General features: G+C 44.7%; 1 protein-coding gene across 1 annotated transcript in view; it reads right to left on the bottom strand.

Moving 5' to 3' along the window:
• Positions 1-10,573, bottom strand: part of TNRC6C (trinucleotide repeat containing adaptor 6C) — a 111,089-nt gene extending 100,516 nt beyond the window's left edge. The window contains exons 1-2 of the mRNA XM_075519247.1: positions 9,710-10,573; positions 8,942-9,553 (exon numbers count right to left, since the gene is read on the bottom strand). The gene's annotated coding sequence lies outside the window, so the exon portion shown is untranslated. The remainder of the gene's footprint in view (positions 1-8,941; positions 9,554-9,709) is intronic.
• Between the last annotated feature and the right edge of the window lie 5,482 nt (positions 10,574-16,055).

The raw sequence follows: 16,055 nt of genomic DNA, 5'->3' as shown, positions 1-16,055 counted from the left end.
GCTCTCTATACTGCACACATGCTGCCTTGGAAAGCTGAAGTTCCACTGTATGGGCGTATACCACCTTATTATACTTGCTCCCCGATACAAGTTAGGTGAATGCACGGCTCCTGAAATAACAAGGTAAGATAAGATAAGATGAGAAAGGGAAAACAGATGTCAACAGAACTCCTTGTAGTAGAAACCAGAAGGGAAATAAATTTACAGGGAATATGAAGATGGAGACTTATTGCTTTATAAAATGTTTATTCTTTTAAAAGATTTCAGAACACACAAACCCGTAATTTCCTCCTTCTGCATTTTTAAATTTGCTGGGTGAGCTCATTGAACATTCAAGTTGTTGTCTTCAAGTTTTCCAAATACCATTCTATTTAAAGGCACTGTGAATAGGGAATTCAATTTATCAAATGAATGAAAGAAGAATTCTTAGCAGGAACCCTGGTGAGCTAATCAAGAGTCACAATAAAATGTCAGGGGTCCTGGAATTCTCTGCAGGAGGTTAACACCAAATTTGATCCAAGTCAAGGAAGACAAAACATACTATAGACTAATAAACTGTACTAAAAGTTGTGCACTGCAAATATGTGAAAGTTTAAACACAAATGAAGAAAATCTACTTAATTGTTTTGTGCACTTCTTGTACATTCTTAGTGTTCAACTACAAAAATCAAAGCACTCTCCTTTATGATCATTTCATTCAACTTAAATACATTTTGAAGCAATTCAGTTTTTGTTCCACTGCATCTTCAGCTACAATGCTGTTTTAAAAATTAATATAGCAACATAACTCAAGTGAGATAAGAAACCCTTACATTACTCTCTACCTATCTTTAGGCTGGAAACTGAATCCACAAAATGCAGAAAGAGACTTATTCTATCATCCAAAATTAAGGAAACAGAAAAGTCCAAGCTAGCACCTTTCCCTCCACAAATCTACCACAGTTCAAAAGAATAATTCTGCATTGCTGAAAAGGTAATCCTTATTTCCATTAAGTTCATCAAGTTTCAAAGTTCTCTGTTCTTCCACTTCACTTTCCACAGTAAAAGCATCTGGACGACAATTCCTGCCAATAATAAATTAGAATATCAGAGCCACCATCAGAATGGGCCATCATCCATTTTTCCACTTAGCAAATGAATAGCGTCTGCATGGGAGGAGGACAGACAGGGTTGGGGGAGAGATGAGGAAAGGAAATAGCCATAAATGATCTTCCGGGAGAGGAAAACCAGTTGCAGTAAACACCACTTTGGAAGTCAATTTATGGTCAATTATGATCTTAGTAAGAACTATTTTATGCCTTCAGTTAGTCCATGAAACACCCAGGGGAGCAAATATTCTCAGAAATAGACCCAAAATGACTCCAAGGATGTTATCTGATCAGTAGACGCAGACAGAATCCCAGAAAGATCAGCTTGTCTGGATGCTGATAGAGGGACAGGGGTGGGGTAAAATCACAATTTCAATGCAGTTGGACTATCAGTGTGTTGCAATATCATCCAGATAAAATAGATCGTATCCATCAGTCTGGGTTATTTGCTTCAAAAGCATGGGGTTTTGTTGTCACTGCAATATTTCACCTAGAAAATTGTGAAGAACATTTTATCTTCACAAATGCAAGAAAAAAATTAAAGTTGAGGGTCTTTTTTAAGCAAATCATTATGTAAGCATCCATCCAATACATAACCATTGCTTTATTCAATTATTACATGTAAGTGTGGTAGCACAGTATAAAGACTAGCATCACTAGATAATGTACTGTTGGCGCCCAATGAGACTTAACTTGGATTGTTCTTTTCAAAAGTGAAAGACTTCTAAAAGTTTGATTAGAAGACTAGAAATAGTAAAAATTACACATTCACCAAGCTCCAGTATGTCCCATATAATAACATCTTTCACCTGAAAAAGAGTGCTATTTATACAGAGACTCTCCTCCTCAATAGCAGCAATTCTATTACTGTGACAGACCAAATTTACTTCCACACCTGGATCAGTCAGCTATATTTTATGACGATCATACTAGAAAATATTAAATAGCATTTAGATTGCTACCACCAGGCTCTTCTCCTTCCTTATCAGAAGATGCTGTATTTTCCATATTCATTTATTTTTAAAAGGCTTAAAAAGATAAACATATACCTCTTTATAGTTTACATCAGCTAATGTTATACAAAGAGAAACCAAATTGTTTCATAAACAGGAAAATGAAGAGGTATGTTATGAACAGATGTGATCAGCACTCTTATGCTAATAGGTTATTTTTAACTAACAGCATTTTTTTGCAGCATCACAGAAGAAGAATGAGGTACAATACTGTGCGCTTATAGCATTACAGCCATGACACCATAAAGAGACAAGAATGATTAGATTTGCAGAGATGTAACATCTTCCGTTACATAGCCAGGGAGTAAGAGACAAACTTTCAAGTGGAGCATGAAACTTTCAAAGCTGAAAATGTGGAAAAAATTCAGACAACACAAACATTGGAAGCAATTCTCCTATGTTAAGTAAGCTTGTGTAATTGATTTAAAACATCGAGAGAAGAGGAAAGTTGAGACCTACAGGTAGAAAGAATGATGTTAGCAGAGGGATAATGGAGAATCCTACTCCAGACTGGCTTTGGTAATACACCGCATAAAGAGCCTTACTTGATTTACACACACGCCATTAGGCTACGCCTGCAGTGCTAGTAAAGTTAACTTCACATTTCATATGAAATATCATCTTCAAGGTTATTATGAACATACATTGAGTTCAAGCAAAATCATTACAAGCAATGCCAAAGACCACCTTCTATGGTCTTCTATTAATGACCTTGTAAGAAAATACAGTAAAATGGCAGTCAACACATTATGCTTCAGTACAGTTGATTTTTTTTTTTTTTTTGCATTCTCGCTGAACTGCTTTTTTCTAGAATGGTCTGTGTTAAAGCACTGGGCTGATGCTCTTTTGTTTACTACTAACCAGCTACTGTTTAAAAACAAGCATCTCCATTGTCGGCACCAATGACATTAGCATCAGCCATGAAAACATTTCAGAATTCTGAAGAACTAAAAGACCTGAGAGTCCAAGACTAGAGTATGACTGAAAAGCAGACTGACACAACACAGATATCTGGCTGAGCTTAAAATAGACTTGACAGAAGTCAGTTTGAACTAACAATCGATGCGTGTACATACTGACCACCCAGAATGGTATCCAAGCCACTGTGAGTACTCTGTATCCCTCAAACAAAACAAAAAGCTCTTCCACTTCTCATAGGGAAGTCTTGCAAATGCAGTATAAGAGAGAAAACTGTAAACTTCAAGCAGACAGCATACAGAACACAGGAAGGGAGAAAAGGCGTAGGAAGGAAAACAGCACATCTAAGAAAAAACTGATATGCCATTCTAAGAGATTGTTCTTGACCAAGATCCTAACAAAGGCACTACCCACTATCCCTTCAGAAAGTCATCACGGGAAAACATGCACAGATCCCATTAACGAGAAGCTTGGGGGGGGGGGGGGGGGCGACGACGACTACCAAATGGGTCTGCCTCAGGAAAACGCCCATGGGCAGACACTAAATACTTCATAGCCCAGGGTGGTTTTTTTCCTCGCAGTGGAAGGGGGGTGGGTGTTATCTTTTCCTAAATGAGCCTATAGCTGTAGTTGCACAATAACTATTTTGAGACCTATAAACATATTTTTCTCTGGGGCTTAATTACCACAAAGGATGCCAATCGATTTGACAAGTCAATTTTTCTCTCAAATAAATAAATAAAAAGTAAAAAAATCTAATTCTCTAGCAATTCAGAGCTTACTGCTAAAAAAGCCCAACAGCCAAGGGATAAATATTAGCTATTTTTAATACAAAGCAATAAGCAATTGTTAACATTTCTCATAAGTGAGCTTCTAAAACATAGGATTTCCTGATTGAAATCTAAGTAAATGTGCATCTAGTTTGCAATTTTTTAAATGGATGTACATTTCAAAACACAGAAAAAGCAAGCTGCAGATAGCTGTTTATTACAAATGACTTCCACCTCCATAGCCCTCAAAGGCAAACTATAAAGCTGTGTGCAGAGCTAGACAATCTGGGCATCCAGCCATAAAACATCACTGCTGCAGCACAGATAACTGTTCTCACTCTCAAGCCATCCTTGGCTGTAAACCCACAGGGAAGAGCTCCAGAAAGCAGACCTCACTACCGTCAAAGCTTCTAATATTTTATGAGCTTGAATTACAACTACATTCAAGACCTCAACACTGAAAAATCACATCTAGGGCCAAGACCAAAACTAACTCAGATTTTGATGCTTGGTACCCTGAACCATGAGACTTAAGAATAGCTAGTTATTTTACAGATGTCTTCAGTGACAGAAACCTTTTTATTGGAATGAAGAGAGAGATATGTTACATTTAGAAAAAGACAAAATCAGATGCATATTTTAAAATACTGCTGCATTTTCCACAAGTGATACAATCTCTGATACAATCTTAAAGAGCACTGTAACTATTCTGTGCAAGAGCAGACAGTTTGTTACTATGATCAAATTCAGACGTTGTTATCTCATGCGGGAGATTTTAAAACATGTTAGTGACAAGGTAATAAAAGTAAAGCTTCAGAAAACACAGTTATAACTGTGTATGGGAATGCACAGTGAAGTTAATCACGATTAAGTAATGATAAAATATGCATAAGTAGATGCATTTATGCATATTTTAACTAAAAGATGTAAAACTAAGCCATGCTTTTGGTAGACAATTTTCATAAATAGCTCAGATTCCTAAAGGAAGATCAAATAATACTTTGATTCCTCTGCTTTCATACATTAAGAATAACCATCTTTCATTTTACCACTAGCATTTACCAGTGAAGAGACTGTGCAGAGCGCATAGATCATTCAGTAATGCAATTTACTGTCACTTCCAGATCATCTCCCCATTCAATAAAGTATACTTCTCTTCTAAATACTATTTGCCCTGGCTGATATCTTCATAATACAGCTGAAAACCTCAAGCCATTATCACTAGAAGGCATCAGCTGATCCTAAATTGGCTAGACTGCAGCGTCACAGCCATTTAAGAGGTTTCCTTATCATTCATCTTTAATACTAAGGGATCGACAGGCTCCTACCTGCAGCTTCTAGGCCAAAGGGAAACCTTCTAATGGCATTACCATTATCTTGTAATCTGAATTTTAAACAATTAAAACAATAGCACTTTCGTGTTGCACATCTCTGCTGTAACCAAAGATGATAAATTTTTAATCAGTTCTCATGTTCAAAGCCTTATATAAAGCACTGATTTTTTTTAAAAAGAAGCAATATGCCTTCTACACATAAGTTGCTATACCTTCAAAGAGAAGCAGCACAGTGACAGGCGTTGAGATACAAGTAATCGTCTTAGGAAGGTTTGGCCAATTTTATTTTTACATCTGCAGTTCTCATCGTCAATACTATCTAGCAATTCTTTCCAAATGAAAGCCTCTTTTTACTAAAGCAAAGGATGGCTCCACCCCTGACCTCCTCCTTCAGCTTGTTTTGGAAAGGGGCCAGATGACAGCATTTGGAAAAGCGCATGTTTATCTCCGCAAGGCCAGCTGTTAACATATTACCCGTTCCCACATACACCAGTCTTGGTTAAGTCTTAACAGCTAAAACTGAAAGTAAACGCTGCTATTGGGCTTTTAATAACAAACTTAACACGAAAGAGAAAAGGTGTCTACATTGCATATAGTATCTGGGTGGACTGTAAAAGCGTAGGTCATTTTGAGTTAACAGCAGGCAGTAAATCCCTTACATGAACAAAGTTTCCTGGCCCTTCTGAAGGAAGTGAATGAAAAACAGAAAAATAAGGGGTTTTATTTCTAGACTAATTTAAAGCTATACTTTCCATGAGGTTGCCATTCAGCAACAGTTTGCTTCCAGACACAAAGAGATTGTGGCCTCTGCTTAACAAAACCTTTAGCTTTACCCTGTTTTATTGTTACTCCAGCTCGGCAAGGTATGGAGCTTGGGAGCTTTGAGAACTTCAACAAAGAATCTTCAGGTTAAAAGTACTCTTATGCCCAATTATGTTATTTCTCATATTAAGAAAATTTCATCCTACTATTTTTCCAAGTCTTAAAAAGCTCCTTCAAACAAAAAAAGGATAGAATTACCTTCCTTCCCTTAAACATCTGCAAAAGATCACAAGACTCATCAAAAGCATAGCTTGTTATTTTAATAGGAAAGACAAACCCCGGAAAAAAAGAAATCAAGCCAGAGGGGTGGATTTTTCGTTCGTCCCAGCAAGCTTTGCAACAGCAGATGAGGTAAACCTCATCCCATTCACAGGTGATCAGAGGCAGCTTTTAAAAGATGCAGAGATGCCAGCCAGGTCAAGAGAGTGAACCTTTAAGTCACCAAATGGTTCTTAACACCGAATCAAGACCCGAGGGCAGTATCCCAGAGTAAATTCCACTATGCTTTGTACTAGCCCAGAAATGGCACAGACCATGGCTCCCCACAAGTCCATTCCTAGTAAGTGGGAATAACACCCTGCATCAGTGACAGCCTAATTACAAAATAATCCATGTACATTAATAGATGGAACAGCATACATAAACCAACCGTATATAATACGCTACTCAGTTCAAGTCAGCTTTTAGTCTGATGCATAGCGATACTTCAATTTGTCAACATGAGAATCCACACAGAGAACAGAAACGTTAATAAATCCTAAGTATTTTGTACTGCAATCCAGAAGAGCTCTAAATAAAGAAGTTAGTCTTTTTCATTACTAGAAACAAAACGTTTAGCCAAAAGTGCAGAATATTGCCTAAAACACCGTCCCTGATAGCATGCGTCGCTCTCGCCCTGAAACAAGCCCTGCGCCCCGGCTCCAGCCGTTCTCCGGGGGGAAGCACCTGCCCACCGCGGGCTGCGCCCGGGCCGTTTCCACCCCCCAGCTACCTGCCAGTCAGGGAACTCCAAGTCAGAAAAGATACCTTCTCCTTTGAAGATCAGGACAAAGCGACGCAAGGCATTATCACGCTACTGCTAGTCCCCCGAAGCAGCCATGTTCACTAAAAAAAGTTCAAATTAATCTGATTTACTATAGCTTTCTTCGTAGATTCAGTAGTCACAGATTCAGAAACAAGAAGGTTACCCACTACCAGTGCGGAACACAGCCTCTGTAATCTCAACCCCAAAAAGCAACATTAGTCCTACAAATTAAAGAACAAGCCTCCCACGGGCTAAAGCAGTTTTTTCCTCACTAGTTGTATACAAGTCTAACATCGATGCTTTAACGTTCTGGAAATAATTCCAGAAGCCGGAGGAGCAGAAACAACAGTGCATCCGGGGGCAGGCTCCTCAGCACACCATTTTGAGTTCACAAATACCACACTGAAGTAGCCAGACAGATATCCGAGGGCTTTCCGAATTTGAGGAACCGCAACTACGGAAAACTATGGGATTTGCTAATCACAGGGTGCACCCACTACAAGTCACCTACTACTTCCTTGGAAAACATAGGGGGGAAAGCAGGGAGAATCAGTGCGCACACCTTTCCACTACTTTCTTCAAACGATAAAAAAGTAATATCCGATAGGAAACTGCATTTTAGTTCTCAGTCGCAGGTGAATCCAAGAAACCCACCCACCCTATGTAATTAGGGCAAGATTTGAGACATTACTTTCTTCCCAAGTAATAGCCAACAGCAGTGCAGATGCTCTCCCGCTCCTCTGCACTTGCATTGTCCTCAGGTCCACAGAGCACTACCTGATTTAAAGCTCTGCATCATCAAGCAGCCCACTAACAGCGGCATTTATTGGATTTTTAATTACCTTAACTGGCCTAATATCCAGAGCAAATTTCAGTATATAAATTAGCGTAATTTCGTCAGACACATACATATGCATACGAGAGGAAAAATATGCAACAGACATGGGTATGACGTACTGAAGATTATTTCTAAATTTAAACTGGCTGTTAAATTAATGGAACAAATATCTTCCCACAGATACACTCAAGTTTTAGCAGAAAATAAAGCAGCCACAAAGAAAGTCTAACATATTATATTTAACGGAAAAGGGGGGGGGGGGGGGGGAGAACAACTGAGTTCAATAAATCCCATAATTGGACCTCCAACTAATTACATATTAAGAAGATTAACCTTTGACACAAACTTGTGATACAAACAAAGAAGATTCAAACAATAAATAAACTTCCAGTGTTCAAGACTTCTCAGGTTAACAACTGCACCCTCCCCATTTTCTTCCCCTTCAGCGTCGCAGTTAAAAGCATAAACTGTTTAATATTCTCCCTCCCCCCACAAACCGGACGACATTTCAGGTTGAGACGAAGATCTCTCTCTGAATACTCAGGAGAAAATTACAGTAGTTCCTCATAATCTTATTACGTGGGGGGAGAGAGAGAAAACAAAACGGATCTAGAGATCTTAACTTTTAACAGAAAGCAGCCATGAAGGACAGAGCTGGAGCCTCCTCTGCTCACCCACCAGAGCAGCACCCACACCGCTCATTTTCCAGACTTGGGATCATTTCCAACACGCTCTGCAAGAATTTTCACACGTGTAAGTTATAAAGCAAGTGCACACGGTCATGTCTGCAACAGAGGCGGTTCGAATATCTGAGCGGCACAACATACTCACAAATGGCACCTCCGTTCGCTATTTTGCGCACGACAGCTATTTGAACTGGGTAAAGGTACACAGAAAAATACTGGATTAATTCTAGACTGTAAACAAAAATACTTCGGCAAGTTGTTTAAAGCAAAAAAAGATACCTGATAAAAATAAATGGATTTTGAAGTGTTTTGTGGTGTTGCTTCACTGACTAATGAGCAGTAAAAAAAAAAAATAATCTCCTTTAGAGCAGTGAGAAAAGAAGGTATGCACTGGCTTACCTAACTTCTACCGTGCCCAGATCAAGAGAGGCTATTACCCCCTTCTTACCTTTTAGTCTTTTCTTTATGGGGCTCTTTGGCAGCTTTCGATTCAGTCTTGCTGTAAGGAAACAAGTGAGTATTTTGTCTATCGTGTAGGGGTCTTTCTGACGTGTTCCTTTCTTATTTTAATGCTTTTTTTTTTTTTGTAAGTGTACCCGTAATTTCACGAATCTGAATACGAAAAAATCTCACACGGCCAAAAAAATTAAGTTTTTTTTGTTGTCGTTTGTTTACCCCCCTCGGGAAAAAAAAAAAAAAAGTCTGCCACACAGGAGAAGAAAAAAACCAACAGATCAACAGGAAAACACTATCCAAGTAGAAAAGCAAAGAGCTTCAGTGTTATCCAGCCCAGAGGAGAAGTGCAGCAAAGGCAGGTCCAATTCCAAAACAAGCTTTTGATTTCCAGTGAAGCAAAAAAAACCCAAACCAAAACAAGACCAAGAAACCAAGACAAAATACACCTTAAAGTCCCCAGCTAAATTTTTGCACGAGTGTGTCTTAAATACAAGTTTGCTTTTATGTGTTGCAGCAAAACCCACGAAAGCCAGGATTTGGAGTTGATCGGGATGAGTTCTCGTGTGTGTGTCTTGATGGGTTCTCAGTCCACATGGAGGAGCATCTGAGGGGTTTTTAAAAAGTGCAAATTAAAACGAGAAACTGGGACCCAGAAAATAGTTTTAAGATGGATCCCCCCCCTTCAAAAACAGGAAAAGAAAAAAAACCAAAAACAAACCAAAAAACCACCACGGAGCCACGGGGGGATCCGGAGTCTCACATGGGGCTCCGGGCAGGAGGAGGATCCCGCCGAGTCTCTCGCTCCAGGGAGATCCGAGGAGGGGCGGAGGATCCGCAGCAGTCTCTCAGGGGAGGAGGATCCGCGCCTCTCTCGCGGCGACCCCGGCAGAGCGATCCAGCAGTCTCTCCGGCGGGAGGAGGATCCAGCAGCCGCTCTCGCAGGAAGGAGCGAGCGCGGGGAGGGGATCCGAGTAGGAGGATCCAGCAAAGTCTTTCACGGAGGGGGGGGACGCGACGGGGGGAGTGGGGAAACCCAACAGTCTGCCTGCCTCGCTCGCACAGGGGATCCGGGGGCAGGAGGAGAGAGATCCCGCGGACTCTCTCCGTCTCCTCCGGAGGGGTCCGGGCAGGGTGTCCGGGCGGAGGGGTGGGCGGCGGGAGGCTGCGGCAGCGGAGCCCCTCGCCGGGGGGGGGGGGCAGGCACCCGGGCGCCCGTGCCCCCAGGGGGAGGCGGGGAGCGGGGGAGGCCGGGGGCCGAGGCGGCAGCGTCTCCCCAGGGGGCTGCAGCAGCGCCTCGGGCAGAGTCGGTCAGTCAGCCGGGCTCGCTGGCGGAGGCCGGGGGGGGGCGGGGGCCGCAGCGCCTCTCTCCGTCTCTCCCGCTCGCTCTCGCCTCGTCCGCTCGCAGCAGGCGATGCCAGGCTCAGTGCTGCCGGGCCGGTCCCCCGCTCCTCCGCGCCGCCGCTGCCGCCGCCGCTGCCGCCACCGCCACGGACGCCGCCGCCACCGCCGCCGTCCTCAGGAGCAGAGCTGCTGCCACCGCGGCCATTTTGTTGCTAACTGACAAGAGCCCCGCCAGGCAGCGCGAGACCGCGGGGAGGCTTCGCCGCGCGCTCCCCCTCCCCTCCCTCCCCGCGCTGACCTCAAACAGGAAGTCTGCCCCCCCGCCTCCGCCCCCTCCTCTCCGGCCCCCGCGCGGCCACGTGACAGGGGAGCCCCCGCCACATGCAAATGAGCGCGGCGGCCGGAGCCAAAGAGCGGCGAGGCCGCGCGCTCCCGGCCCCGCCCCCCCGCGGCGGCGCGCGCCCTCCCCGCTGCCACGCTGAGCCCGCGCCCCGCGGGGGGGGGAGGCGGGAGAGGAGCCCCCCGCAGAGGGGTGCAGAGGTGCTTCACCCCCCCCCCTTAAAGGGATGCAGAGGTGTTTCACACCCCCCCTTAAAGGGGTGCAGAGGTGCTTCACCCCCCCCCTTAAAGGGATGCAGAGGTGTTTCACACCCCCCCTTAAAGGGGTGCAGAGGTGCTTCACACACGCACACACACACACACCCCCCTTAACGGGGTACGAGGTGTTTCACACCCCCGCAAAGGGGGGCGGAGGTGCTTCAACACCCCCCGCAAACGGGCGTGCGTGCATTCGCACCGCCCCGTGCAAACGGCCGTCGGTGCATTCATTCCCTCCCTTGCAAACAAGCACCACGCTGCAAAATCCCCAGCGGGACTGGGGCCGCTCTGCGGGCCGGGCATGGAGCAGCGAGGTTGGGGGGGGGGGTGTGTGTGTGTGTGTGTGAAACGGGGCCCTGCTGCAGCCTGAGGTGCCGGTGACCCCGCGGCATGACAAGTCCCTTGCCATTAGAAATGCGTCCAGCTGGCTTTATGAGCACCCTGGCACGGACAGTGACACACGCATGTGCATGTATCTTTGAGCAGATATACCTACATGTGCATACGCACCTATGTATATACACGCATACACGTTTATACACTTAGGCTATACGTACAGACACGGCCTAGCCCTCCTGCACGCCAGAATCGCTCTGCAAGCGCCTTGGGTCAGGCTGGCCCAGGCAGCGCTGTGCTGCATCAGGCCATCGGAGGGGATGCCTGTCCCTGCCAGGGTGCCTATGAAAAATAATTGCAATGGTTTAAATAAACTCGTGGCTAACCAAAGTGGGGGAACCGATAGGAATTTCATACCTAGGAGAGGGGAGATGGAAACGCAGCATTTCGGAGGGACTGGTTTACCCCCCCCCCAATAACCACATTAACTGTTTGCAGGCTTGAGGAGAAAGTTAGGATCAATTCTCAAAGTACCACGGGAAGAGTGGAATGCAAAGATGAGTCATTTTTGCTAAAAATTGTTGTGTCTAGGTCTTTCAGCAGATCCTCTCCGGTTCTCCCTCCTCTCCTGCTTCCTCTCCCCTTTCTGCAGTGAACATTTTGGGAACTGCAAGAAATCTAAAGCCTGAATCTTTATGTGCGCAGGCCGTTCCACTTAAATATTAATTGAATGTGGGTTACAGGGCAGGGCGTTTACTATTGCGAGTGGGATGACACACACAGCAGAAGATGGGGGAAAATAAGAAAAGTACAGTCCCAGGATGATTTCTATTCAGATTTGTCAGGCCGTGCACCAAAGCCACCCTGCCAGCTCCAGTGCCTGGACAAGCGGCAGCGGGAGCCCGGAGTCCCTTGACCACTGGAGGGAGCCCATATTGTGCCAGAATGCAACAGAATACTACATGGAAGACAAAAAATAATAAAATATGAAATATCAGATCATTGTAGTCAGAACAAAGTGTCTTCTCCAGGTCAGACCATGATCTATATATATGCATAATGTTATAAAAATCAGATTTAACTGTCCCATTGTACTTGATCAGCACAAAGAAAGGAAAAAAATTATTAAGAACAAGGCTTTTTTCCCCCCACGTTTTCCATGTCAGTCTGGCACCTTTCACCAGGAGTGAATTCATACATCACGCCGGTGGCAGACCTGGACTAGAGTGGAAATGCCCTTGTGCTCCTTGGCGTGTGCAACCTCAAGAGCAGCACCGCTGCCACTGCAGGAGCAGTCGGCGCAGCTCCCCGCTTGCTCTTCTTACTTAAATGTAGGTCAGCACCTATAGACTTCTTCCCACAAAGACAGCCCCAGAGCAGCAGGAGGTTGCCACACTGCTTCTTTCGAAAGAGATTTTGCTCTTCTGATAAGCCACCAACCCCGAATAAGCAGAACAGATAAAGCCATGTGCCCTTTTGGCTTGCGTATGGGACAAGCATCCTCATACTCGTACTGTACCTACAGGAGGCTGCCCTGGACCAAAAACTCTGCTTGGCAATTGCACAGAGGAATGTTCCTGGTCAAATGTGGCCCTAAATTATGTGTTGTGAATGTGCAAATATTTGTAATTCAAAACACACTTTTAACACACAAATATTTCCAAGAACGGCTGGCTCTGCAGAGTGATGCCAAGTTGCTGGAGACCCTGAAATGTCAAAACGGAATAAAACTGAAAGTGATTTGTGTACTAATATGTTTTCTTGGCCCTGGCAGAATTACCATGATAAGCATGATGTAACCTCAGCCACACAGCCACAGAGAGCCCGTTGTTTTTGACACCCATGTTCTAAACTACTATCTGTAACAGGTACAAATGCATTGTAGTAAATCATTCCTTTCTTACCTGAGCTCTTCTACCATTAAATACAGGGCTTTATCCAATGCAAATTTGATTTTTTTTTTCCCTGCTTTGGTCTCCCTCTGGGGTTTTGCCCTCCCTGCTCCCTTGGCTGTGCTCCCTGGGGGCTCGCAGACATCCCAGGCGCGTTTGCACCCCCAGCGCCGTGGGCTGAAGCTTTGCAGCGGCTGGTGACCGCTGGCACCACGTACGGTACCTCTGTCCCCTAACGGCCCCCTTGCCCCGAGCTGAGCCACCATCGCAGGACCCCGGTGGGGCGCAGGCTTCTCCTCGAGCTTTGTTTTCCAGAGCTGCTCCAGCATGGGAGCCATCGCTTCGGGCATCTGCAGCTGTCTTTGAACTCTCTCCTTCCCCCCAGCGCTCAGGTAGTCTTTTTTTGTCACACATGAGTAAGAACAGATGTGATCTAGTGTGAAGGGAAGGAAAAGGGACATATGATGCCAGCGGTTCATTGCTCGCAGAGGAAGAGGAATTCCTGCGCTTGCACTGCTGCCTTGTAAACCTCAAATTTCTCAATAAGCCAGTGTTTTGGGGCTGTGACCAAAATGTTCACAGGGGGCTGGACACATTGAACGGATGGACATGAGTGTGAAGAACCACACAGATATGGTATTATCTTTGCTGAGAGTGACAAAGCTAAGCTAAGTAGAGGTCATCATGCAAAGTATTCCTCCGCTGAGGACTTTACACCTCTTGCTTATTTTTCTGTGATCCAACTGAGTACAAAAGTGGGTCAAAATAGTCACCAAGCACTTCTTACCAAGCAATAACGAGCACACACAAAATAAATCTCAAAGCCTGACACCAGCACCAGCCATGCTTTAATGACAAATGCAACCTCATGCCTTAAGGAGAGTCTGTGTCTGATGCTGAACAAGATTTCCTAGGCCCACACAAGGTGAAGCTCCACCTCAAAAGCCCTCCCTTGTCTGAGCTGATGCTCAGAAGCAGGGTTGTATATATGGCCGCACTGGGATGGCAAGATTCAGGACGCAACAGGCTCTTCCCCAGGTTTCCAAGGGAGCTATGGATATGCAAGACACTTGCATTGAGTCCATTCCCTCCGAAGGCTGCAAGCGCATCCCTCCTGGCCACCCTACTAACAAATTGCATCTTTAGGGTGAAGGCTTAAATGAGGTCATTAAAAGGCCTTAAAAGGCTTACAGGTCATTCTTTTTATGGAAAAACTCATTTTAATAACTTATCTTTCTCTCCCCAAATTTTCAGGCAAAAAGAATAACTGTTCTTTGCCTACTTGGTTGGCCATGCCCCGATGAGAGGCAACCACATCAAGGTGGTTGTATCCAGCTTTGAAATGTCCTCTCTGTGGCGCTGGCCCAAAGTAGAAAGGACTCCTGAAAACATGGTACCGCGGGTTCCTCCCACTCTCTGGCACAGACGTTTAACATCAGCAAACTCACTGCAGCGAGCATCATCACAGGAGTCTGAAAGCCCATCTATTACCCCTAGGTTGGATGAGCTGGTTCCCCTTTTTTGTATAATAACCCATTACTTCAAACACTTGCTCAGAAAAGGTAACATCTGGATTCAGTTCCCTCCCCAACCTGAGAGGCTCTAACCTGTATTTCCCACGGGAGAGATGTAGCGTGATGCTAAACAGCAATCTGGTAAGGGGGAAAAACAAGGTATTTTTTATTCTTGCTCTCCAAGCAGAGCTATTGTATAAACAAGAACACAAGTGTCCTGAGGCCAAAAAGCAAGCAAGAAGTGCATGACTCGCTACCCTACTTGCCACAGCTGCGATAACACATTCTGCTTATTATCAATAGCTGTTTAACATTAAGTACACGATCTGCCCTGAACAGAGGGGTCAGAGCCCAGGACTTGACCCTATAGCTTACCCTATAGCTTACTCTGGGGGAGAGGAAGCAACATTTTAGAGGTTGTAACATGTGAACGCAGCACCCCGAGTAAAGTCTAGAGGCTGGAAAAATGTGCAGAGATGCATCATGCTCCTGACAGTAAAAGTGTTTCCAAGAATAGGTTTCTCTTGCTCTGGTTTGTACCTTCATGGACATCATTTATTGGTGTAAGGGGGTTGGAACAAGCAGAGGGATGACACAGACTATTCTGGTGGCACAGAGTGCTCATCATCCAGGCATGGCTGCAGATGTTACAGAAAACCCACCACTGAGCGTGCAAAACCCCGGTGAAATGCTGAAGTTGTTACGTCTGGCACTGGCAGGCTGACGGGGGGGACGCCAAGCCAAGTGTCTGTAATAAAAATCCTGCAGCAGAAAGGGAAAAAAAACCTATTACCCAACCTTTCAATGACCTAGGAGGAAGGTGCCAGTGGCTTCTTTGCTGAAAAGGCCTTTCAGAAAAAGGTTTTTCAGAGTCTCCTTCAGATTGTTGATTTTTATCTTCATCCCACACAGAGCCTCACGCACGTATGGAAAGCACCGGAGCTGTTTTCCCGATGTGCTCAAAACTCAAGATGCTTTTGGTTTTCCTACCTATTTGCAAGTCTCTTATCCTGACGGAAAGAAAGCAGAGTTGGAGGCAGTCCACAAAAAGGTTAATTTGCTGTATATACCAGTCTGACCTTTTTTGACACGAACAGCTCAAACAGCTGCGCCAGAACAAAAAACGCAAGGGACGAAAATTCTTCTGAAACAAGTGGTAGGGAAGAAAATATCTTCTAGCACCCCACCAGCTATCAAAACAGTGGTTAACGGACTTGCAAATACTTAAGAAAAAAAGAAACCCAAGTCCTCAGGCCAGGCACTGTCCCCTTACTGCCTCTGCAACGCCAGTGGCAGCCGAACACCGTTTCCTTAGCACAAACAACAGCCTTTGATGGGGTTTTGCAGCAGGACTCTATAAGTGGCACATCTGACCTCAAATGCTAGCAACGAAACAAGCCAACACATCTGACTCGGGTCTCCTCCA

The sequence above is a fragment of the Mycteria americana genome, chromosome 16, assembly GCF_035582795.1.
Source record: "Mycteria americana isolate JAX WOST 10 ecotype Jacksonville Zoo and Gardens chromosome 16, USCA_MyAme_1.0, whole genome shotgun sequence".
Taxonomy (NCBI): domain Eukaryota; kingdom Metazoa; phylum Chordata; class Aves; order Ciconiiformes; family Ciconiidae; genus Mycteria; species Mycteria americana.
The sequence above is the reverse complement of the archived record's forward strand: the minus strand, read 5'-3'. Positions and strand labels throughout refer to the sequence as shown.